The sequence below is a fragment of the Eptesicus fuscus genome, chromosome 5, assembly GCF_027574615.1.
Source record: "Eptesicus fuscus isolate TK198812 chromosome 5, DD_ASM_mEF_20220401, whole genome shotgun sequence".
NCBI classification, from domain to species: domain Eukaryota; kingdom Metazoa; phylum Chordata; class Mammalia; order Chiroptera; family Vespertilionidae; genus Eptesicus; species Eptesicus fuscus.
Window position 1 is genome coordinate 36,148,781 of NC_072477.1, and position 26,507 is coordinate 36,175,287.

At 42.1% G+C, this 26,507-nt stretch overlaps 1 pseudogene; it reads right to left on the minus strand.

Annotated features, from left to right (window-relative positions):
- On the minus strand, window positions 1-25,395 carry LOC103283924 (microfibrillar-associated protein 1-like; annotated as a pseudogene).
- Between the last annotated feature and the right edge of the window lie 1,112 nt (window positions 25,396-26,507).

A 26,507-nucleotide genomic window follows, 5' to 3' on the forward strand; every position in this document is an offset into this window, starting at 1 on the left:
TTAAGTAGTTTTCCACTTTTTGGCAGATGGCCACTCAAATACATCTTGTACCCCAGCTGCCTTTTGTTCAAAGAACTTCATGTTCTGGGCACTCTCTTGGCCCTCAGCTGTCCGAGGAGGTGGTGTCCTGATGCACAAGGTGGGTGTGTTTGGGACCAGAGTGCCCAGAGTTCTTGATCTGCATGACTTTGGGAAGAAGAGTTTTGTTGAGATGATCCTCCAGGGTAGGTGTGCTGAATCTCTTCATTTTCAGCCATGAAGAAGGCACCCCGGTGATAATACTTCTGTAAGAACTTATATTTGCCCTTAGCAGCTTTGTTGGTAATAACTGCCATTTGTCCGAAGCTCAGCTGGCCTCTCTTCTTCAGTCAGGTTTCACATGCATTCAGTTTCTGCTTTCTGTTTCTCAATCTCCTCTGTCCCTTTTGATTCTCTTCATCTCTGGAAGTTTCCGTGCCTCATATTTCTTCTCATTTTTATCATCAGTATTCAGTGCATCCAGGGATCTCTTTTTCTCCCCCAGCTCTTTCTTGGTCTCCTCTTCTACAATCTTGAGTGTGTACTTGCGCCTCTCCTCAGCCATGTGTTTTGTCTTCTGCTCCAACTCCTTCTGTTTCATTGCTTCAGCCTCATGTTCTTGAACTATTACTCAGTCCTTCTTTCAAATGAAGGCTGGTTTAAGGCGAGGCTCCATCTCATCTTCATTATCTTCCTCATCCTCAGACTCTGATTCCTTCCCAGAGTGTCCCCTCATCTTCCACTTTCATGGCTTCCATCTCTTCATTTGTTCTCTCCTGTGCTCGCTGACCATCATGTCAGAGCACCGCTCTATTTTCTCCTCACATTTTTTCCTCTTCTTCACTGCTATCTTCTCGTTCCATGCACCAAGCATCTCCTACTTCTGAGTCACTTCCTCCTACCACTTCAGGTTCCACTAGTTTCCCATGTTGAGCCAATCTCTCTCCCACATCTTCACAGATACCGTGCTGCAAACGCCATAGGTGAGGGTCACCTTATAATTCCTCATGGATGATGGTGAATGCAGCACACTTGGCTGCTGATCAGTTGAACATGAAAATAGTCTCTGCTTAGGGAAATTAAAAAAAAAAAAAAGGCAGGATGCTAGGCCTTGCTACATTGCTACATGATGTTTGTAGAAGATTTGGAGACCATCTACATGAAAAGATTTCCCGACAGCTAGATATAGAAAACAATTCCAAAAGTATTCTTGTCTATTCTTCTAAGTCTTTGCTAATATGTTTTTAGCCCCAAACACCTGCCTCAAATCCTTTGCATTTAAAGTAGCAAATTATTGGGACTAAGTTTTGCTTTTTGCTGAAATAATGTTTTTCCCTAGGAGACATGGGATGCTAATAGATGAAATGGGGAATATTTTAGTAGTTAGAAAACAAATCATTTTTGTGAGCCTGTGTATACACACACGTGTATACGTAATAGCGGTGGAAGAAAGACTCTTTTAGACAGCCGTTGATGAACCAGACCTCTTGCAGAGCGCTGGAAGGAATGGGTGAAGCCATCATAAATATGACTTTCCTTCTAGGATAGTGACAAGTCCATCATAAGGAAACCCTATGGCTTAGTCAGAGTTTTTATGAGATAGTCTCATTTTAATGTGTCCCTTGGTAGATCAAGTGTTTGTCTTGATCTGTCATGTGTGAAATATGAGCTACTGGTGATCACTGGTAAGACTTTCTATTACTAGTAAACATGGTCTGAACCCATTTTGGCTCAACATTTATGAGGGATTCAAAGTCTGGCCATTCCCTCTCCTCCGGTCTCTTTTTTGTAACACATTTCCAGGGTGTAACGCACATTTTCACGCTAAGCCACTTCTGGATTGAGACCAGAGTGCTCACAGGCCAAGGCAGTTTCTTAAATTAGGAATCTTCTTGGGAATTGCTAATGATTAACAAACACACACACTAGATCCACTTTATCTGAAATCATTGCACTTGGTTACAGATATGCTGATCAAATGGATGTAGTTATAACTACAAATAAAATAAGCAAAAAGAAAGTTTTACTTTTTAAGTTTTATCAGATAAATAGCATACTTTTAATTCAACTCTCTGGGCTACTTGGCTATTAACTAGAATATCACTGACATTATAAGAGTATAATTATTGTAATAATTTATGCCCACTGGTCAACTATATTAATTTTCTATATTTGCCTCCAATTTCATCCAAAATATGATTTTATTTTGAAATATGGCCACATTGTCTTCACATGGGGCATGGAAATGGCATTTTACTCATTTTATGATAAGCTAATAACATTTTATTCTATAGTTTTTTGGGTGTTTTTTGTTGTTATTGTTTTGTTTGGCCTTTCCTCCCTTCCTTAAAGCTCTTACATTTGGGAACTTTGACTAAAATGCATATTTTAAAAGATACTACAGTGATCAAGACATTCTTTCCAAGGCTTTCTTTCAAATTTTAATTTGAAAATTACAACAGACAAAGCTAGCAAAGAGCAGTTAATCAGTGCTTTGCCTCATCTTCTGGCTTCTCAGTTCCAAATTTTCAGTACAACAAATAGCAGTTTTGGATGTTTCTTTAATATGGTATCTATCTGGCTGAAGGGTTCCGGAGACTCTCTCTCCAGTCAGAACCATAGCATCTCAACACACCCGCACCCCTAATCCTAGGGTAGGCTCAAATGCAACTAGACTGTGTGAAATGTTTTCATTTCCTATTGACTGGTTGTGTACTTCCCTTGTGTTAATCCCTTGTTAATGGACACTTTCTTCGAGCAGCTGAGATCGGAGTTGTGTTGTCTTTGTGATTCTAGCAGATTTTATTACTTGGATATCTTTGTTTTCATTATTTTGAGATTTTGGGATTTTGTCTGTTTCATTGATATTGATTCTCTCAGTTAGAGATGGCCTGGCCTCCCACTGTTTCTGTTTGTGTTTGATCTACAAGCAGTGGGAGGGAATCCTCAGGCTGCAAATGTTTTGGTTCTGTGCTTCAACTGGGAAAGGCATGGTAAGAGCCATTAGCAGCTTTCTCAACTGAAAACAGATGAATGTGGCTTTAAACCTAGGTAAGGGACTAGCGTTTTGTCATTTAAACGGCCTCAGGTGGTGTTCTGGGGAACTCATTTTGGAGGGCAATGTGGAATTTTGAAGAGCCTGGGCAACCACTTTGTGAGAAATCCAAAGAAAAATAACAGTCCCTTCCTTTAGTGATTAGCTCTGCCTCTCTGTAGCTGTGTGACTTTGGGCAATTCATTTAACCTCTCCAGGGCTCACTTTCATTACCTTTAACATGACGATACTAGACCTGGTGATATTTAAGTTCTCTCTCTCATTGATTAATATATGGAAAAGAAATAACACTTCTTGTGTTCAGGTGCTTAAATATTTCATTTCAATGACAGATAGTTATTTCACTTCGCAACAACCATGTGGTTAATTATCCAATTTGCCAATGAGATAACTGAGTTAAAATATAGGCATATGTTCTGTAATCTGTGCTAGAGATATAGTTTGCTATGTAACTGCTTGGTACTGTATGGGAAAAGGTACCTTCTCTCCATTAGGGCTATAAACTCCTAGAGAGAAGAGACACCACTTTGTCAGCACCCCAGGCAAATTGGGTCATGATATTGAACATGCACTGAGCTGTGTGGTTGCACCGAGGCCCCAGGCCTACTTCAGATGGCAGCTAGGAGAACGTCGGCTCTTCACTGGGGATTCTAGCTGTTTATTGCCTTGTCATCTGACTAAATGCCAGAAAGATGCTCCTTTCTGCTCAAGATCCCTTGTCAGGTAACCTATCCTTTCACTTCTGTATCTCTTATTTATTTATTTATTTATTTATTTATTTTTTTATTGAGGTATTATATGTGGAGATCTTACCATTACCCTCCCCCACCCTACACCCATTCATGCCCTCACCCCCCAGAGTTTTGTGTCCATTGTTTATGCTTATATGCATGCATACAAGTCCTTTGTTTGATTTCATAACTCCCCCACCTCTCCCTAACTTTCCTCCTGTAGTTTGAAAGTCTGTTTGATGCTTTACTGTCTCTGTATCTATCTTTTTGTTCATCACTTTATAATGTTCTTTACTATCCATAAATGAGTGAGATCATGTGGTATTTTTCTTTCATTGACTGGCTTATTTCACTTAGCATTATGTTCTCCAATTCCATCCAGGTTGCTGCAAATGATGACACTTCTGTATCTCTTGAGAAAGGTTAAGCATTGACTTAATATGCATTTTTAAAAGTTGTTTAAGTATCAGCATTAGTAAGGAATATTTAAAATAGAAAACATGTCGGGAAAACATTTAATAGGCACACAATTTAGAAAACCTAACCTAAATTGGCTACAGGTTTTATCATCGTTGTAATAAAAACGCTGTCTGAGAACGCATCCTTCTGAGCTTCCCCTTCATTATCACCGGCAGTCTGGGCTGGACGTCTGTCTGTCTGTTTTTGCAGCGGGGAGGTCTGGCCCAGGGGCTTTCTTACATGGAGGTAGAGGAGCAGATGGGCAGGTCCAGACCGAGACAAGAGGACTTAACTTGGATTCCTTTCAAACTGATATTCTTTACATTGAGGTTCAATATGTAGAAAAGGCTGAAGGCTTACGGTGGGAAGGTTGGAGAACACCAACGGCTGGTGTCAACAATTCGGCCTTGGCTGCAAAATTCCTTAATTCCCATCCAACAAAACACAGCTGTGGTTAACCAAGCTCATTCTTCTTAGTTTGGAAACCCTCAAATGCCCCTCCTAGCATGCCATTTGGGGTTTTGATTGTTTTAAACTTCAAACGATTTATCAAAGAATTCTTTCCAGCCTGAAAAGTGTTCTAGTAAGTGTAGTTTTCTCCATCTCCTTCCAGTTCTGAAGCTGCTACAGCAGGGTTTTGAGCGCCTGTTTTGCTGAGCCACCCTTGAATCCAGCTCTGGGCCCTAATGATATGGTTTGATGCCCTCCTGCCCTAACTACCCTTCCACGGACTGACTTGTCGGGATGCTTGAAGATTACCATTAGAACTTCTCAGTAGATGGCATCTCTAGATCAGTCATTCTCAACTCAGACGGCACATCAGAATTCCCACAGGAGCTTTTAAAAAATCCCCAATGCCCAGACTGCACCCAGACCAATACCTCAGAATCTCTTGACATGGAACCAGGCAGGAGGACTCTTAAAACTCCCCAGAGGATTCCAGTGTGCAGCCCAGGCTGAACCCCATGGCTTTGGAAGGACTGTGCTTACATGGCTCTTACCTGGAGTTTGCACTATATTCATCTGGATCTATTTACCTGGCATTTTCGATACATTTGTCTGTTATCACCTGTTGAAAATGTTGGCTGCTTCATCAGCTGGTCTGCAGAGGTCTAAAGGAAAAACGTTTCTATTTTTAAAAAGAGGAGTGGAGAGGAGCATGCGAAACCAGAGTATAGCAAACCCCAACAAACCGTGAGCTTGTAGTGATGCCAGCGCTGTACTCACCGGGGCTACAAGGGTAGCTAGCCTAAATGTGTGGCTAACCCTTCCTGGAGAAGCAATTAGGGAAAAGTTACCCTGTGGAAAACAAGGACAAGAAAAAGCTGGGGAAAGGGGCAGAGGAGGGCTCTGAGTCAAGGATTGTCCTGAGAGGCTATATTGGGGAGCAGAATATTCAGAAGGGCCCGCGTCATTGTACCCATCCCCTCCCCAATCCCAGGATGTCAGTGCTTTTTTTGATGGAAGTAGCTGCCCGTTGTCACCCCCAGCGGCTTTCCATTCCTCTGCTCTATCTACACCCTATTACCCTCCTAGATATCTACTTACTAAAAAAAAAATTTAGTAAGTAATATGCCAGGCTCTTTGTTAGGCCTTCAGCAATGGTTTCTTCTACTATGATACACATCAGAGTTACCTGGGGAATGTGTTTTAAAAGTCTGTTTCTGCCCTGCCCTATCTGATTAAAAATGAAGATTCCAGCACTCACCCCAGAACTTTAATTCAGCAGAGCTGGATGTGCAAAGAGAGCTGCATTTTAAAAATGTTCCCCTTATGATGCTGATGAAGTCTGAGAACCTCAATTTGATATGCTATCCCAGAGGATACATAGAGAGAAAGCACATGCAGTCCTTGACCTTGAGGAGAAAAACAACAGTTGGTATAACCAAGAGTTACGAGAGCCAGAGTGCAGGACCACAAGAGTTATGAGAGCCAGAGAGCAATGGGGGCCGGTCCTGCCTATTCTCACTCATCCATAGAACTCTGTCCTCTTCACTAGAAAGAGCTCATATGGGCTCGTCACAGCCTTGCCAGAGGGTTCACCCAAGACCAGGGTAAGATCCATAGAACGTGACTTGCTGTTCCCCAACTGGGCACTTTGGTGCTTCGTTTCTTCGGCCTCATCTGTTCTTGTCTATCTGGAGAAGCCCACAAGTCTTCAACATTCAGTTAAGTGACACCTTCTGGATAAAATCTTTCCCGATCCTTCCCAAGCCTGGCTGGTGCATCCTGTGGCTCTCATGGCGTCCGTTTTGTGCCATGTCCATTCGTTTGCTTCTCACTGTGTCTCACTTGGTCTCCAGAGGAAGTAGTGCCTACCAATCTCAGTGTTACTAACACCTCACTGGGCACATAGCAGGTACTCAATAAATATTTGTTGAGTGAAGTCCTGAGGATAGAACCGATGACCACTGGGCCTCTTACCACAGATAGGAGCACCCTGAGCAGTGGGAGTGAGATGGGAAGACACTCCCCTCCCTACACTCCAAGAATGAGGAACCACCCAGCTGGCATGGCTCAGTGGTTGAGTGTAGACCTATGAACCAGGAGGTCATGGTTCAATTCCCAGTGGGACATATGCCCAGGTTGTGGGCTCAATCCCTGGTGTGGGGCATGTAGGAGGTGGCCAATCGATGATTCTCTCTCACCATTGATGTTTCTATATCTCTCTCCCTCTCCTTTCTTCTTTGAAGTCAATTAACAAAAAAAATTTTTTTAAAGAATGAGGAACCATGGGATGCAAGCATCCCTCTGTGAAGACTAAGGCATTCAGCATGCTGACAGATGTATTTCCTCCAGAGCTCACAGTCCCAAAGATGGCGCTACCCAACAAGCCAAGAATGCATGTGTAGCAAATAGAAATAGCTGATACATAGTGTCCTGTGTGCTGGCCTTGTACTCATTGGAAAGGATTTAAAATTATTGCTTAGAATTCTCTCTCCCTCAACCAAGAGTAAAGAACATTATATATCCTAAGCACTCACATGAGTGACTGACCTATTGTCCCTATTTTACAGATGAGGAAACCAAGGCAGAGCATTTAGTTGATGTACCCAAAGATGTATATCTCAGAGTGACAGAATTGCAATTCAAACTTGGGCAGTCTGGCTCCAGAGTCCGGTTTAACCACAGTGCTTGGTGGTCTCTATAAATATTGGAAAGTGTTCATTTCTTTTGGCAGAAGTGGGGGAGAAGCTTATCACTTGCGCAAAACCCAATGTTTTCATTTTATTAAGTTTTCATACCACTAAAAATCGTTTAAACCTCTTTGCCAATCCATTTGCGGCAATGATTCATCATCTTCAAGTATTTAATGCCACCCCCAAATCTATATTAGTTCTCTAATATAGAATTCAACATTTTTGTTTACCTCTTCAGCTGCTACATGGGGAAACAAATTGACTGTGTAGAATTCTTTCCAGTACTTTGTATGATTTTATAGAATAAATTATTTGTTATTTAAGCTTAGTTTTCAATGCTCTCCACTGCGTTTGCCTTTTTTTTACTCCTTTTCATTTCTTCAAGGTACTCATTGGAAAGGATTTAAAATTATTGCTTAGAATGCTCTCTCCCTCAACCAAGAGTAAAGAACATTATATATCCAATAGCCTGTTAACTCACCTTTTCCATTTAACTTTTCAGAAGTTACCCATGCTTAATATTTGAAGCAGTAAAGAAAAAAAGCTTGTATATTGATGATTTCAGGAATCAATGCAAGTGAGCTCAGGGGGAACTGGCAGGGGCACAACGCAGAAGGAAAAAAGCTTAGGAAAGGCAGAGAGGAGGTGCTGTCCCGAAGCACCCTTGGCTGGCACTGGGGTAGGGACCTGGGCATTGGAGGATGCCTGATGCCAGAGCCTGCAGCAGATAGCTGTGTCCTGTTGCCCAAAGCACGGGGCATTCTATATCAGCAACCAAAGTTCCAGAGACTTAGAGCTTTTGCATTTGTCAGAAATTATTCACTAACTTTGAATCCCTTTTGTAATGACCAAAGGAAGGAAGGAAGGAAGGAAGGAAGGAAGGAAGGAAGGAAGGAAGGAAGGGGAAAAAGAAAAAAAGAAAACACCCCACCAAATACACTCCAAAAATGGCAGAAAGAAAATGGTAACCCTACTAAATTCTACATATTATCTATTATTATGACTTTAGTTCTAAACATTTTTCAAAAAATACTTAGAAATTTGCATTCTTTTCTGTTTTAGGGTTGAATGATGAGTTGATTCTTGGTCTAGAAATTTTCTGGAGATGGAGTAGAAGGATATGGGATGGTTTGGGACTCCCCTAGGAAGCAGAATAAGATAAACTTGCCAGAGGGTTATAAACTTGCCTCTTGGGAAAAGACAGAACATTTCCCATCTGGTGGGGAGGTGATAGTGGTAAGAGCAGCCTTTAGCACTCCCTAAACAAAATTATCGCAAAGAAACTGCTGGATTGTATGGTAATAGTATGTATAATTTTGTAGAAACTCTCCCAAAGTGGCTTTATTATTTTGCATTTCCACCAGCAATAAATAAGAGTTCTTGATGCTCCACATCCTTGCTAGCATTAGTGTTGTCAGTGTTCTGGATTTTGGCCATTCTAATAGATGTGTAGTGGTATCTCATTGTATTAATTTACATTTCCCTGATGACATATGATGTGGAGCATCTTTTCATATGCTTGTATCATCACTATATCTTCTTTGATGGCATGTCTATTAAAGTTTTTGCCCATTTTTAAATCAGGTTTTTTTCTTAAGTTTTAAGAGTTATTTGTATATTTTGGATAACAGTCCTTTATCAGATTGGTCTTTTGCAAATATTTCCTCCCACTTTTTGGTAGCTTATCTTCTCATTCTCTTGGTATTGTCTTTCACAGAGCAGAGGCCTTTAATTTTAATAAAGTCCAGCTTATTTCTTTCATGGATCATGGTATTGTATCTAAAAAGGCATCACCATACCCAAAGTCATATAGGTTTTCTCTTATGCTATCTTCTATAGTTCTCTATCTTCTGTTTAGATCTGTGATCCATTTTGAGTTAATTTTTTGATTGGGTGTAAGAGCAGTGTCTAGATTAATTTTTTTCATGGAAGGAGGTATACTATTCTTTGACTCTTCCTTCTGCTTGGAAGGTACACATCATGGCTAGGACTTGAGAAGCCATTTTGGAACATGAGATGGCATACAAAAGATGGCAGAGTGTCCATCTAGAGAATGCCTCTTTCTTTTTTTCCCAATTTTTTTTTATTGATTAAGGTATTACATGTGTGTCCATATCCTCCCATTGCCCCCCCACCCCACTCCCATACATACCCTTACTCCCCTGCTGTCTCTGTCCATTGTCACGTGTCACTTGTGACCATGAGGAGCTGGTGCTAGGGTTGAAACAAGAAGGGTGCACTGGATGACTCATGCCATTTTGTGGGAATAAAAGCAGACTTGAGCTTAGATCTGGCAAAGAGTTAAAAATAATAACCAGCAGTTAGAATGTTTGGTTTTTCATTTGTGTTTATCTTTTTTCTAGATCAGTCATGGTGAATATGTGGCACCTTTTTCATTGTTTCCCTTTCACACCCATGGAAAATGTATTCTTTGCATGCATGCTAAGTCCAGATGTAACGTCAGGGTACCTGTCAACACAGCACTAGGCAGCTACTACCAGTCCATTGACTTTGCCATTAAAATGATTATTGGCTCCCTGCTTTGGATGCTTGAAATTCGGTGAATGTTATTTTATCCAATGCAATTGATTTGGGTCCGAGTCCGCTGGAGTTTCTGGTCATCTAGGCTTAGAAGATGTCCAGAGTGCCTCATCCTTGGTTTCCAGTTTTAGTTTTTATCAAGTGAAGTAAAAATGTAAAAACAACTGTAAAGCAACCTCAGTTCAGAATGCTTTTTTATTTTTACAATTTTCCCCCAGGCTCTCATTTGACTTTGTCCACACCTAGTACATCTGCAATATTTCTTTTATGGCTCAGTTTTATCAAGTTTTACTAAGGCATTCAACTTGGGTTTCATAGAAACAACTCTTTGTGAGCTCACATTTCATTGGCTTACATAATATTTAATTAAATTGCATAATTAAAATAGCCTGGTGCAAACAGGTTTGGGAACAATCCTAACCGAACCTCGGGAGGCATACAACTCACCAGTGGGAGCTCAAATTCCACTATAGATAACACTGGAGCATGTTTTCTTAAAAAAAAGAAAGAAAGAAAGAAAAAAAGGAAACCCATTTGCTCTGAATGTCGTCATTACTTTTTTTCTTTTTTTGCAGGAGTAGGGGAGCAAATAATTGTTTAATGGAGTGAGGTGTTCTTAAACAAACCCATTGGAGAATGATGCAATGCCTCAGCTTTGGACACAAGTCTGCAGACACCTTTGCAACTGGTTCTATGATTGCAGAACCTTTCATCTCACCTCTGTTGTTTACTACCATTTAGTATGATCCCCACCCAATGGTCAAAATAAAGAAACAGTGTTTCTTCAAGGTGACTTTTGTGGTTGAGTTAGCTGGGTGTGCCTTCTTTCCAAACTCTGGTTTGCTTTCTTGACTATGGCCATCACCATGTCACCCACAGCAGTTCAGGGAAGTCTTTGGGCCATTCCTCGATCCACTTCACAGATAACATACAGAATTTTGGCTCCTGTGTTGTCAGTACAGTTGGTCATGATTCTTCCTGAAAGACCCAGGAAAATAACAAAAATTTGCACATCCTTGCCTCCACATCTTGAACTTGGGAAAAAGCTACATTTCTTTTAAAAAAAATGTGGTAATATATATTTATATTATATATAATCAAATTTACCCTTTTAACTCCTTTGAGTCTTAAGTATCATGTTGCACACCCAATACCACTGTCTAACTTCAGAACTTTTTTATCACCCCTAACAGAAAGTCTGCATTCATTAAATGCTAACTTCCCATTCTCCCCTCCCCAAACTCCTGGCAACCACTATTCCACCCTCTGTCTACATGCATTTGACTACTCTAGGCACCTCATAAATGGAATCATACAAGATTTGTCCTTTTGTACCTGGCTTCTTTCACTTAGCATAATGTCTGTGAGATTTACCCAGGTTGTCTTATTGCTTTTTAAATGGCTTTCCCACTCAGACCACACCATCGTAGCCTAGAGTCTTCCATACACCCCCATGAAGACCCTTTTGAGGTTGTCTTTCTTCCTTCAACCTCCTGAAAAGTGGTAATCACCTGCCCCCCTCCTCCCCCCTTCCCCCCCCCCCCCCCCGCCAAAATGTGAGTGCCAGCTGTGGGCCTTTTATGGCAACCACCCTACAGTCCCCCAGACATGGCTGCTGGGCTGCATTCGTCCTTTCCAAGGTTCTAGGATTTTCAATTGCCCATTAAATCTTCTGCAACAATCAATTTAAATGCACAAGTTTGGCTATTCAAATTACTTTTTCCAAAAGTACTTTAAAATGCATTAAGTTATTAATTGCCTGCTGGCACTTTAATCAAATGGGAAAATTGACATAGCCAGAGGCATGTATTTTTGTGGAAAGAAAATTTATTTAAGAAGAAACAGCAGCTCTTACTGCTTAATTTAAACTGAGAAAACTGTGGAAAATCAACTGCTACGGAAAATTAATAAAACATTTCCAGCTGCAAACAGTGACTAATTGTACAAGAGGAAGACTGCCCGGAATTAATGACTCGCAGTCTTCTGTGCGGAGAACCCCCCACCACTTTAATTTACCGGGAGATTAAATGACTTCTAAGTTTGCCACATTAAAACAGAACATGAATAAAACGTCAGTGAACGCACATCTATTATTTACTGTCTGTGATATGGATATAATTATTTTCAAACAACTACAATGTGACGTGACCAGTAATATTTAAATGACTCTTTTAGCAAGAGAATCTACTGAAACATTTTTCCACCCGAAGGGGGGAAAAAAATCCTTACTTGTAAAGTAAGAAGATGATGCCTGGTGGAAGTCCACAGAGGCCACGTCCCTGCCCTGGTAGACTGAAACATGCTCAGTGTCGGAGCCTAGCCTTCCCCTTCTCTGCATCAGACAGTGTTTTGGGGGAGCATGTGCAGCAGAAAGTCTTAGCAACTCATTTATGAGCTCTGATCTTTAATGGAAGCTGATCCCACAGCCCGAGGAAACCGATGTCAATGCTTACAGACTCCTCTGGTGCCCAGTGTGACCGTGAGCACATGGGCCTAATGGAAAAGGTTCCTCTGTGGGAGGCAGAAGGGAAGGCCAGAAGGATGTCCAGAGGAAACGGGATTCATTCACAAGGGACAGACAGTAGCACAACCCCCATCAACATCATGGCCATATTGTCAAGCTTGCTTAAGACATTGCATTCTCTTGTAGGCCTTAATTTTCTCAGCGATAAAATGAGGATTAAATAACACAAACAAGTTTTGTCCTTTTTCTATCTCTGTTGTCAGGATTGGATTATTTTCTTGCCCCAAAGAGCCACCAAGAGAGTCTGTCCATTTTCCTGGTGCGCTGACACTTTGCGATTTTGTGAAACAAGATACTGCAAGGGGACGCCATTCAATGACCAGAAGAGATTCGGGCAAGTGAGAGATGGAGGAAAGGGATTCAGAAAACCAAGAGTTCTATTTTTATGGAGTGGTGGATTTTTTTAGGTTTGTTTACTTGTTTTAATTAAAAAAAAATAACTCAAGAAACAAAGAGGAATGAGCCAATTTGATGTGTGTGTGTTGAGGAGATATATCAAAAATGGAGATTTGCTCAGCGGAGAGGCCCTGCCTCTTGGCCCTTATCCTTTAATGCTCTCACAGAGGGTACATTCAGCCTCTTGCTACTTGATATTGCCTGCAGGAAGGTCCGAGTATTGGCCTGGAGAGAATAAAGGCATGTTGTTTAGAAATGCAGAGGCTTAACCTGAAGCATAACTGGTTAGGGGTTTACCACAGAAGTTATCTGGACATATCATTTGATTTCCAGGTTTTAAATGTAATTCTAAACAAGATCGGGCTACACAGCCCTCTGCTGTGTGACACAGAGAGACTTTATCTGCCGCCAAATGCCATTCAGGCTTAATGCTGTAGTAGTAGTGAATTGTATAAATTGGGGCATTCTTTGAGGCCTGAAAGCATTATGGCCTCTCGGAGGAGGAGAGATGAGTCCTGCTTCCTCCTTTTCGCTGCTCAGGCAAGACACTTTTTGGGTCTATTTGAGTTTCTTTTGGCTTACCTTTTTTGGAAACACTTAAGACTTGCTTCAGCAGGCCACAACTTGTGTGCAGGCCGGTGGGCAGCTGCAGATACCATTGGATCTGAGGAGTCAAGGGGAAGGTTCCTTGACCTGGGAAGCATGCCCTCCCTGCTGGCAGACAGGAGGCAAATATTCCCAAGAGAGGCAATGAAATGATTTGTGCTTCTGCTAGTGACAGCTGTCAAGCAGGAATTGAAAGCATGAATCACTAGATCCTGAAGGGGAAGTGTGACTAGGGAAGGCGCTGGACAGGGAGAAGGGAGACGTGGGACATAAAGCCAGACTGCCTGGACCCAAATGGCTTCTGCCCTTTAGAAGTGGCACACGTCTTGCTCATGTAGTTCTGATGCATGGAAGGCACTTAATAAATATTGATGTAATGTTGAAGGAACAGAATGGTTGAGAATACTTCATTCAATTCAATGAAGGGATGCTCTCCCTTTGCAGAATATGTGCAATTGCTATGGTAGAATCATATTGTACAGAGGGATTGGCTTCTTAAAATCTATAGATTCCAACATACTTGTTTCTGAATAAGACCAGCCAGTCTCATTAGGATTGGAACAGGAATTGCTATATCTTTGGTTGAGCACCAGAGGAAGTTGTTGGTTTGGTTTAGGAGCCAGGATGTACAAAAACACACATTTTAAATACCAGCCTCTCATACTTGGGGTGGGAATGTGCACACACTCTGAGAGGCCGATGGCAGTCAGCAAAGTGGACTCCTGGCTTCAGTCTCCTGGCCACACATGCTCCAGGGCTCATGCTGCTCCCTCCTCTTGTCAATCCTATTAATTCTACCCATACCTCTATGAAGCATCCCCTAACTAAGCTCTTTTTGACTGCACCTCTTTGAGTGTGATATTTGTTTTCTTTTCTTTTTTTTTTTAAATATATTTTATTGATTTTTTACAGAGAGGAAGAGAGAGGGATAGAGAGTTAGAAACATCGATCAGCTGCCTCTTGCACACCCCCTACTGGGGATGTGCCCGCAACCAAGGTACATGCCCTTGACCGGAATCGAACCTGGGACCTTTCGGTCCGCAGGCCGACGCTCTATCCACTGAGCCAAACCGGTTTCAGCTGATATTTGTTTTCCATCAGCACTCTGGCTGATAGAGAGGTAAAGTGGTATGGCGATAAAAATCAATTTGGTGTCAGCCATAAATTTGAGCATCAACCCCATCCATAAACAGTGGTGTGACTGCACATATTTTTATCTCACTGATCCTCAGTTTCCCCATTTATAAAATGGGGATAATAACACTGTTCTCACAGGATTACTGAGAAGAATAGGATAATAGATAGTACCTGGCAAATAGCAGGGGCTCAACAATGGTATTTCAGAAGTCAAGGGAGTATTCGCTTTTATTTTACAACATAGTCTTGGAAATATAAAGCTTACGCCCAAAGGAATGACTTTCTCATGAGGAAGTTTCAGGTACCACAGCAATATCAAAGGGTCCCTGGGTAGGGAGGGAGGAGCAGAACTCTAAAATAGTCCCCAAGTTTCCCAGCCCCCGGTATACATGCTCCTTCTCCCAGTCATTCAATCAAGCACTAATATAGTTATTATTTTGAAGGGGTTTTGCAAATGTAATTGAAGTTCCACATCAATTGACCTTAAGATAGGGAGATTACTCAAGTGGGCCTGATTTAACCATATGAGCCCCTCACACGCAGATAGTTTTCTCTGGCCGGTCACAGGAGAGGAAGACAGAGATGCACTCCAGATGGTGTGGAGGAAAGAAAACGTCCAGATTATGCTGCCTGTGGGGGCCACGTGCTGAAGACCTGCAGCCGCCTCTGGAAGCTGAGAAACAGAAAAACAAAGACCTCACTCCTACAACCACAAGGAAATGGTTTATGTCCACAAAAGGACCTTGGGCCCCTGATGAGAACTGTGGCTTCAGCTGACACTTTGATTTCAGCCTGATGCACCCAGATGAATAGAAGACAATAAATGTATGTAGCTTGAAACCATTAAGTTTGTGGTCATTGCTTCCCAGCAATAGAAAACTAATTCATTCCCAACCATGATGCCAGCAAGTTCCTCTCCTGACTCTAAAGAAGATGCATTCTGGTTCCAACCCAGACACTGCACTGCTCCATCCTTTGGCTTCCCCATCAGCAAAGGACACACACTCTCCCGACGCTTCCAGCTCACTTATCTTGAATACTTGTCCTCCAGGAACAAGATTTCAAACAATGTTAAATAATGACAACCACACATCAAACTTCTACCCGTGCTGGGGGAAAAATCATTTGCACAGCTATTGGCCAAAGGGATAAACAAGCAAGGAGAAACAACGGAGAAGAATATCTGACTTGAAATGGCATTTTTAGTAAGCTCACTTAATTTCAAAAGTGATAACGGAAGGCTTTGGAAAATTTCTCAGTTCAAGAAAGACAAAGGAAGGCTTACAAAAAGGTGAATGTATTGGCACATACGTTCTTGTCTGCGCTACCTGTTTCTTTAAGCTACTATGCTCTTTCTCAGGGGACCATTGTGCAAACACCTAAAATATTAAAGAAAATAAAGTGAAATAAAGCACATAGGGGACTTTGTTTATGTGGTAGAGGTGTGCCTGAAAAAAAAAAAAGGACTTTAAATAACTATTGTGGTAGAGTAGATATTAGCCTTAAGAATCAAGGCTACTGTTTAAGGAACCTTTTGAAGTCTGTATTTATAAGTGATTATCCTACCTAATAATAGACAAATATGCAAACTGACCGTACCTTCACTATGCCCGCGATTGGCCAGGAGGCGCGGGGGGGTGGGGGGGCGGGACTCGGGGTGGCCGGGGTGGCCGATTGGGCCGGCAGGACGCTGAGCTCGCGTCGCCAGCAGCGGCTGGAGCTCAGCGTCTGCGCCATGGCTGTGCTGCGGCACAGAAGGGGCCTCTGGGGCAGCGAGCTCACGTCCCACCGCGGACCATCAAAAGCGGGGGAGCTGGGTGCCTGTCCGCTCAGGCACCAGGCCTTTCAGAAGCTTCTGAAAGGCCTGGTGCACCAGCAGACAGGCACCCAGCTCCCCCGCGATAGAAAGCAAAAGTGTGGGAGCTGGGTGCCTGTCCACTCAGGCACCAGGCCTTTCAGAAGCCTTCGCCGCACCAGAGGCTTCTGAAAGGCCTGGTGCACCAGCAGACAGGCACCCAGCTCCCCCGCGATTGAAAGCAAAAGCGTGTAGGGGACCCTACACGTGCATGATTCAATCATGCACTGGGCCTCTAGTAGGCTATAAGAGAAGAATCTTATTTATACGATTGCATATATAAATTTAATTTATCTATATAATTATCTATGTAATTATATATTATCTTATAATATACAAGTTTAATTACATATGTTTGATTTTTTTCTTTTTCTAGTAAGGCACATATTTGAAATTGTATGCTTCAGTAGATTTTCATGATAGATTTTTAAAACATTTCCTATGAGCACTTAAGGGAATCGAAGTCCTTGTTGTTTCTCTGTTCTGTGGAATCATGTGCAGAATTGAGCTTTGCAAAACAGTGCTAATGTCTTTGTTCTATCATGGGGCTAATTATTACCATGGGTCATTATAAGATAAGAAGCCACAAATACATTAGTAATGGCAAAGATCTAAGCAGCTACTGCAGTGTACATGCTTGGATGGTGAAATATTCTTGCAACGATATCTTTACATTTCAGTAATTAAGTGTGTCATATTAATTGCATGGCCCTTTCACAAAACCTTGCCCCCCCCCCAAAAAAAAAATAACCCACAACACAACACCAAGAACTTACTCTTGATATCAGATTAGAACTGATTGCATAATTACATTACCTGGATAATTAAATACACATTTAGAAGCCTCAGAACTGTACAATATTGTGGTTTCATTTTCTAATAGAATTACCCTGCCTTTGGTGTAGAATTCTTGCTAAGCAATGGAGATCTATTAGTAATTACTTAGCGACATATTAACTCCTCAGGGACCTTTCCTCAGAGAAAAGGCTCAGATTAAAAATGATTCAGGGAGCTTCTCTCTCATTTCATTACTGGCAGCCCAATCAGAGGAATTAGAGATGTGAGATCTATAGGCGGTCTTCTCTCTCATCCAGGGGGCAGGAGAAGAATGCTCACCAGATTTAACCTAAATAGGTTAAGTCTAATTTAGATGATGAAGAACCAATTCTGGATGCAAGACATTGTTGGGATGAGTCCCTCTGCCAGTCCCTGAAAGACACATCATTACTGTCATCTCACAGACCCTAGAATGATGATTTGAGGACACACTTGTTTGCCACGGTACAGAGTGGTAATATGGGTGTGTTCCTGCCAGAATGACAATTCCATTTGGAAATGATTTTAGGCAGAACTGAAACAGGAATGTCCTCAAGTGAGGGGTACCTTCCAATAACTCTGAAAATAAGTCTGTGTAGCATTTGAAGCCATCATCATTTGGTTTGATAAACAGACTTTGAAGCCGCCTTTGCAGGTTGGAGCTCAGATGCTTTCATAGTTTTCCAAAGTCCTACCAGCTTCAACTCTGAACGTTTTCCAATCAGGTGTTTGAAGAAATATCATCCAGACTGCTGACAAGAATCCTGTCTCTGTCCTGCCTGGGACCTCTGTCTCATTAAGTAATCTCAATCCACGACATGGTTTGAGATAACTCAAGTCTTTTAACTCTGGGAAGGTAGAATGAAATGTATAAGTGTTAAGAGACTCAACTGTGTAATTTCAGTATCTTTGAGTGGAAAGGAATCTGTGGATACTTGATACATATTACTACTTGTGATATTTAAGAGAATCTATCCTATTAGAGTAATGGGTCAGTTTTGTAATTCCAGTGTTAAAATGTGTGATTCAGAAATTGATTTAAACTTGTGATTTTAAGTTGAAATTTAACCAAGGTTGTAAATAGTGTTAGACTGTCTAAGAGCTTAAGAATCGCTATGTACCTTGACACTGAACTCAGCCGTGTGACTTGCTTTGGTCAATGCAATGTTAGTAGACAGGACCCAACCAGAGGCTTGAAATGGGGTTGTGCATTGGTTTGCTCTCCCTTGCACTTCTGCCACTACCACGGGACCGTGCCGAGACCAGCCTGACAAGGGCTGACTCATCCCAGTCACACCAGCCTAGATCAACCTGCAGCCAGTCTAACTCTAGACATGGGATGGAGCCAAATCAAAGTCAGCAGGGACACTTGCTGACCCCTGGATGGTCGCAGATGCATGACCTACAAATACAGACTGCCACAGACCACAAATATGGGCAACCTATGCTCTAACTGGTCTGGTCATTCCCACTAATAGAGGCAATGAATGATGTTTGAGTGCAACAACTGATGAATACATTGGTTATATATACATACGTATGTGAATATATATGCACATATATCTTACCGAGAATACAAAATGCTTTGAACTCCCAGTAGATAAGCTATGTTTACATATGTGCTATTACAATAAGTTATTATAACATTGCATCAGGGTATTAAGAATAAAGCCCAATGTGGCCAATTCTGAGACAGGACAGTAAGTCTATGCACTGAGGTGTGGTAATCCCTCTCCTGGAGTATAGGTCTCTTTAACTCATTAGGATACCCTGCTTCTTGTTTGCATGTCTCTTCTTGGGATTTTGATGCCAAATGCAAGATCGAGATTGGAGAGTTCAGTCTGTCTACTCTGCTGGAGGGATCTGAACAGTGCTCCCTGTGTCACCTGCTCACTGCCACTGTTACACGGCTGAGCAATGGGAACTAGAAGGTGCCCTGACATGGGTGTCATTTGATCAGGGCTTGTGCCTGGTCTTTAAAAACAAACAAAATAAAATCATTCTCAATCTGATCTTCTTAACCTGAAGTTCTTACCCTGAGGAGGGCTCCAGGAGCCAGGGGGAAAAGAGAAGAGGAGGAAAGCAAATTGAAAGTCACAGAGGGGTGTTCCTCAAGGCAGTTTGCAAATCCACTTTCTTTGTCATAACAAGAACAAATCCCACCTTTGAAGTTTTTCCTTCTTGTTACAAGGGAAATGTCTTTTGTTTAATCCATTTAGCCCTTAATACCTGACCTGATCAATCCTGTTGGTTAGATTACACAGCATTCATGCTGATTTTAAACTGGCCTGGTCAGGGGAGGGTGCCAGGTTCTGCCTCATTGGTTGGAGAATCTCAAGAATAATCAACATCTATGCCCAGACCATCTTTATTTTGAGAAAAACAAAACCAAAACCATCCTTTTATACTAAAGTGCTTAACCTTAATGAGCATTGTTCTATAAATGGTGTGTTTTCAGTGGTCCTTTAAAAACTTCCTTATTCACACAATGGCATAAGGAACATAGTGTCTTCAAACAAAACTCAAAAACCACCTTTTTTTCCCCAGACCCCACATCAACTGTGGGTGCAGTTTTGAATAGCAGAGGACACAACTTCTCAACCCCTAACCTCAATATCATATTGCTTTCCCAGGGATCTGATTATTGGATTAAAAAGAGAAAAGAAGGAAGAGAGCTTGTCTGTAAAGTGCAGCCTTATTTCTTCCATTTCTAAGAGCTTTTAGCTCCATTCCTTGCAAGAACTCTCAAAGCCAGTGACCAGAGAAGATGAGGAGCCCTCAAAGTAAGCCTCAAAAGGGCCAACTGCTAATTCGGAATTTTTCTAAGCAAGTGGCCATTAACAGTACCTGTTGTTTCACAAATCACTTCAGGTTGCCTGGGAGTTGAGAAACCTTCCTAGAAAACCAAATGGCCGAGTAGGGAGGAGGACCTGGGCCAAGCTGCAGTTAGTTATCAGGGCCTTCTGCTTACCCTCTTGTCCTGAAGGAGCACAAGACTTCCCAACGACTCCCTACCAGCTTGGCTTGTTTTTGAGAAAAAGTCAATTGTAATAGAAAAATAAAAAAAAAAAAAAAAAAAAAAAAAAAAAGAAATTTAAGAAAGAAATAGTCAACCCCATGACTAGAAAATGGCCCAGTCAATGGGGGCAGGGAATACATATTTGATACTTGGGTAAAGAAATGGGCCATTGGCCAAAGAGCAAGATGGGTTGGCTCTGGTTTCTTCTTTGTGTCTGTGCTGTGCTTGCTTTGATAGTTGCCCCAAGCTTCCTAAGGGCAGAAACCACATTTATTCATCTCTCCAGCCACAGTCACTTCACAGGGCTTGGATCTTTGTCAAGATTTAAGAAATTCATGGTAACCGAACAAAATGATTTTGAGAGGATATTTCACCCTCTAGACGAAAGTGATAATACCATTTGTTTTGTCACCAATAATCGCATGAAGTAACAAATGTGGAACATGCCACTTTTTCTCTTTAACCATCAGAAAAAGAGAGAGAGAGAGAGAGAGAGAGAGAGAGAGAGAGAGAGAGAGAGAGAGACTAAGTTATGGTATGTGAGAACTGAAATTACTTAATGGATGTCATATTAATCCATTGATGCCCATGGTGTCTTTTCACTCTTTCACATTGGCAGGTGGAATGCACTGGTGCTTGTATAAAACAACTACATGAAATGATCCTCAGAGAGAAAGCAGAACGTCTTGGCCCACTTCCTTAAGTCACATGGATTAGATTTCAAAGTTACTGATTCATTAATTTATCTTAATGTAAAATGAATGTGGGTGCAGAAGTTGACAAGATGATTCTGAAATTCATGTGGAAATGCAAAGAACCCAGTATAGCCAAAACAATTTTGAAAAAAGAAGAACAAAGTTAGGAAACACTTCCTGATTGCAATACATCACAAAGCTGTACTACCAAGACCATGCCATGGTGGCATTGAGATGTGGGCTGTGATGGTCAGTTTCATGTATCAGCTTGGCTAGGCTACTGTCCCCTGTTAGTCAGTCAAAAATAATCCAGGTGTTGCTGTCTAGGTATTTTGTGAAATGTGTCTAAAGTCTATAATCAGTTTACTTTAAGAAGGGAAGATTATCCTAGATAATCTGATGGGCCTGATTCAATCAGTGGGAAGGTCTTAGGAGAAGAATATAGGCTTCCCTGAAGAAATTCTGCCTGTGTGTAGCAGCTTCAACTTGTGCCTGATAGTTTTGGCCTGCCCTTTCTCACAGTCTGCCCTGTGAATTTCAGACTTGCCACAATCGCATAAGCCAACTCTGCAATAAATCTGTGTGTGTGTGTGTGTGTGTGTGTGTGTGTGTGTGTGTGTGTGTGTTCTACTAGTTCTGTTTCCCTGACTGATACATAGGTCAACAGAATAGAATTGAAAGTCTAGGAATCAAACCTCACATTCTTATATTTATGATTCCATTTATAAGAAATATCTGAAATGGGCAAACCCATAGAAACAGAAAGGAGATGAGTGGTTACAAGGGCTTGGGGGAGGGGAGTCTGAGGAGTGATAGCTAATGGGTACATGGGTTCTTTTGGGGATGATGAAAATATCCTGCAGTTAGTGATAATGGTTGCAACTCAGAATATAATAAATCTACTGAATTGTATGCTTTAAACTTTAAAGGGTGAATTTTAATGGTATGTGAGATATATATATCTCAATGAAAGAATGAATGAGGGTTAATTATGAATATTTTACATACATTTAGAACATATATAACTTTACTATATATTACCTTTTGTGACAGCATGGATGGACCTGGAGAATATTATGCTAAGTGAAATAAGCTTGTCAGAGAAAGACAAATACTATATCATCTCATATGTGGACTTTAATGAATAAAATAAACTGATAAAGCAGAAACAGAGGCATGTATACGTGGAACAGACTGACTGCTGTCAGAGGGGAGGAGAGAGTGGGGCCTGGATGAAAGTAGGTGAAGGGATTAGCCAAAGAACATATATGCATAGCCCACGGGCACAGACAATAGTGTGGTGTTGGCCAGAGGGAAGGGTGGGGGTGGCAGGAGTTGGGTGGAAGTGGACAAAGGAGGAGAAATGGGGACATTTGTAATAGTGGAAACAATAAAAATAAAGTTAAAAGATTTACATGTAAAAAAATACAATGGTTGCTATGGGGATTTCCTAAGACCTTTCCTTTAACCTAGGGATATAATTATCACCAGGTTTTCTTTTTTATATAGAGCTGTCTAGATATGTGCATGATATAGAGCTAAAACATTTCCAAACTTCATTGTGTGATATAGAACATTCTGATTCTAGGGAAGTGAAAACATCTGCAAAAAGAAAACTTTGATCTGATAAAAGTATATGTATCATTGAAGATATAAGACATTCATAATACTTTCTTGAGCATCTACCATGTGCTGTGCACATTATATCTGTAGCATCATTTAATACTTAAAACAACCTCTGAACTGTTATTCTCATTCTACCAATGAGCAACCTGATGATCAACGAGGTTCATTAACAGGTTGACTCAATGTTGCTCTTTAGTAGAGTGTGACCATGGCTTTGCCAACATTCAGACCTCCAAAGCTCAGGCTGTTTTTGCCTTCTCAGAGATGGCCCATGGATGAGAGCACTCTCCCTCCTCCGCATACATTTGGAGAGCTGGTATTGGTGAAGGGACTGAGGATGTCTGCTGGTTCTAGAAGACGGCAGACAAAAGTAGAAAAGCCAGACTGGATTGTCTTCTCTTTGAGATAGGGCGCTTCTTCCTTGAAAAGAATGCTCTTTTACCATCCCACACAGCAAAGTTTTCTGTGTGTGCTTTATCCAGCAACACCATTTCTCAAGGAATTATAACATGTAACAAAACTTTGTTTGGAGTTCTCTTTGATTCAGCTGGTCTGTGTCAGCCTCTGGGCTCAGTCTTGGGAATAGAATATGACATATACGGATAAAACTTTTCAAGAAACCCAATCTGGCTTTCAGGTGAAGAGAGATAAGAAAAGAGACAGCTATGATTCAGTGTGATACAGGCCAGGGTAGAGTTTGTTGAGGGAGCAGGCATAGATGTGTCTAACACTGGAATGTGGGTCCAGGGAAGGTCTCATGAAGATGATTTCTGTAGAACCTAAAGGATGAGCAGGAATTACTAGGAATCTCCTTGTGCACAGAAGGAGAGGTTAGTTCAGAAGAGGGAGGGAAGGAGAAGAAGGTGTTCAAGGCTGCAGGAATATGTGCAAAGAGTGATGGAGCCCATTGTATTTCTATCCCACACCAGGTAAAAACCACATCTGCAGACCATTGAGTCTGTCACAGCAAGGGGTCCTGAGAAACACTGTTATCTACCCAATACGTCCCCTCCTTTCTTACTAATGGAACCCCATTTATTTGTGAGAATAGACAGCCCAGCTCTAGGAGATGAACATGGCTGGTCTAAACTGTCATGACAATGGTCTTCTTTGACAGACATTCATTTGCCCAGCTTCCCTTAAAGGTTGGAGGGGCCACATGACCCAATTCTGGCCCATGATCTGTAGGGAGAGGTAGCGAGGGATAGAAACATCAATGATGAGAGAGAATCATTGATCGGCTGCCTCCTGCATGCTCCACAATGGGGATTGAGCCGGCAACTCAGGCGTGTGCCCTGACCAGGAATTGAACCATGACCTCATTGTTCACAGGTCTATGCTCAACCACTGAGCCATGTCAACCGGGCTCCTTTCTTGGTAGAAGAGGCTGGCGGCACATGAAGCAACAAGCAAAAATGAAAAAGGTAACATGCTAAGAATGAGGGACAGAAAACATAGAAATAGCCTATCTTCTTGATGCATCTCAGAAGTTGTAATCACAAAATACATCCATGTAGCACTTCTTATCATGGAATAAAATAATAAACCTTCATTATTGAGCTTGCTGTAAGTAGCATTCAAAACCATTTCTAGATAAATACAGAAATCTTCCAAATAAAATAGAGAAGCAAAGTTTCTCCCACCCTTTAAAAAAATGCCCTCATCACCAACTTTTCTTAATTTGGTGCATCTCTGATTGACCACTACTGAGAAAGGCTGAGCTCCATGGGTGTTCTTCCTAACGTTTATTCCTTTCCAACTCCATTTGCTCTGGGAAATTACAAGAAGGGAATGGCCATTCTGCCTTGACAAATTCATTACAATGCAGCACCCATGGCAGCCAACATCCTATATAATAAAGATGTAATATGCAAATTGACCCTCACACCCTCACAAGATGGCTGCCTACAACCAGGCCAGCAGGATGGTTAGTGAGGGATGACCAAATAAGTAGGCTGTGTGGGGTGACCAAGCTGGCGCAGGGGCGGGGGGGGGGGGAAGACGTGAGGGGTGACCAGGCTGGCAGGGGGAGCAGATGGGGGCGATTAGGTTGGCAGGGGGGGCAGAGAGGGGTGACCAGGCCAGTGGGGAGGAGCAGTTAGGAGCAACCAAGCTTGCAGTGAGGGGGCAGTTGGGGGTGACCTGGCTGGCAGCAGGGGGCAGTTAGGGGCAACCAGGCTGGGGGGGGGGGGCAGTTACGGGCAATCAGGTCGGGACGCAGAGGCAGTGAGGGGTGATCAGGCCAGCAGGGGGGAGCAGTTAGGGGTGACCAGGTAGGCAGGCAGGTGAGCAATTAGGATCCAGCGGTCCAGGATTGTGAGAGGGATGTCCGACTGCCGGTTTAGGCCCTATCCCCGGTGTTGGGCCTAAACCAGCAGTCGGACATCCCCCGAGGGGTCCCGGATTGGAGAGGGTGCAGGCTGGGCTGAAGGGACCCCCCCTCCCCCCCATGCACGAATTCCGTGCACCGGGCCTCTAGTATAGTATAAAATCCCTTCAGTCATTACAGATAGATAGTAAATTGCTGTGGTGAAGATGGCCCACGATCCTGCGGCCATGCACATATCAGGTTGTAATTACCAGAAAGATTTCAGCTTTTGCTCCTGGCAGAGGACCTTGTTTATCTTTGTCATTGGCACCATTGCGTCATCACTGAGCCAAAAGCTTATTAGCCACAAAGTTGGCAGAGGCTCACAGACCAGAGCAGCTGACTGTGACATGAAGAGCTGATATTCTTGCAGCCTTAAGTGTCTCCACTGCAGCTTCCCATTGGCCATGTTTGCGATGACCCACCTCCAACAAGGGGCAACTGACTAGGTGTAGTCAGCTGTGTCACATCCATCTCCAGCCCAAAAGACAGAAATAACTTGATACTAGACTTGGATATCTCCATCAGGTTTTTCTTTCAAGCTCAACGTAAGAAAAACCCACAAGCAAAGCAGCCCAAGATGACTTCTTCCCTTTAGTTGAAGCCACCTAGTTTATATTTATCATTGAAGGTTCTGAGAAATGGCAGTCTTATGAAAACACATATATTTTTTTCTTGTGAATGAGAGACTTGGTTATGTATAATCTTTAGGAAACTGTAAGAGCTCGTCAAGGGCAGAGGCAAGGTTTTTATTTTAGTACCTGCCCATAATTCAGTATTCCCTCCTCATCACGTCAATTTGTGCTGATTTTTGTCCTTACTCTTCTCTCTCACCTTTCTCATCCCCATCTCTTGCATCATTTCTTCTCTTGGAGGTTTTGAGTCCCTACATATAAAAATTTTTTTAGTTTATCTGGGTTTCTCCAGGTCTGCATTTCCACCTATTACCCTCTAGCACAGCAGAGGCTGGCTAGCCACGTAGTGCAAACAGAGTTGAGGGAGGGGAAAGCCTGAACATTTTTACCCATGTAACTCCTCTAAATCACAATAATTGATACATTTATACCCATACTTAAAACCCCACATGTGTCCCCCCACTTCTGAATCTCTTTGCCTACCAAATAAATTCCATCCCATTCACCTGACATTTAAGGTGCCCCTTGACCAAGACCAACCTTCCTTAAAAACAGCGTTTCCCAATGCTGGCAGTTATTGACATTTGGGGCTGGGTAGATGTTGTGGCAAGCTGTCCTGTGCAGTGTAGAATATTTAGCAGTATCTCTGGCTTCTACCCACTAGATGCCAGTAACATCCCCCTAGTTAGTTGTGAAAAATAAAAATGTCTCCAGACATCGCCAAATGTCCTCTGAGTAGCAAAATCTCCCTGGGTTCAGAAACACTGCTTTTAAAGCCTTATCACGGACTACTTCCCGTACTTTGCCTATACTCTTTCTATATCCTATACACTGAATTATCGCTCCTTCATATCTTTGCTTACTCTGTCCCTTTGGTTTGGGATGC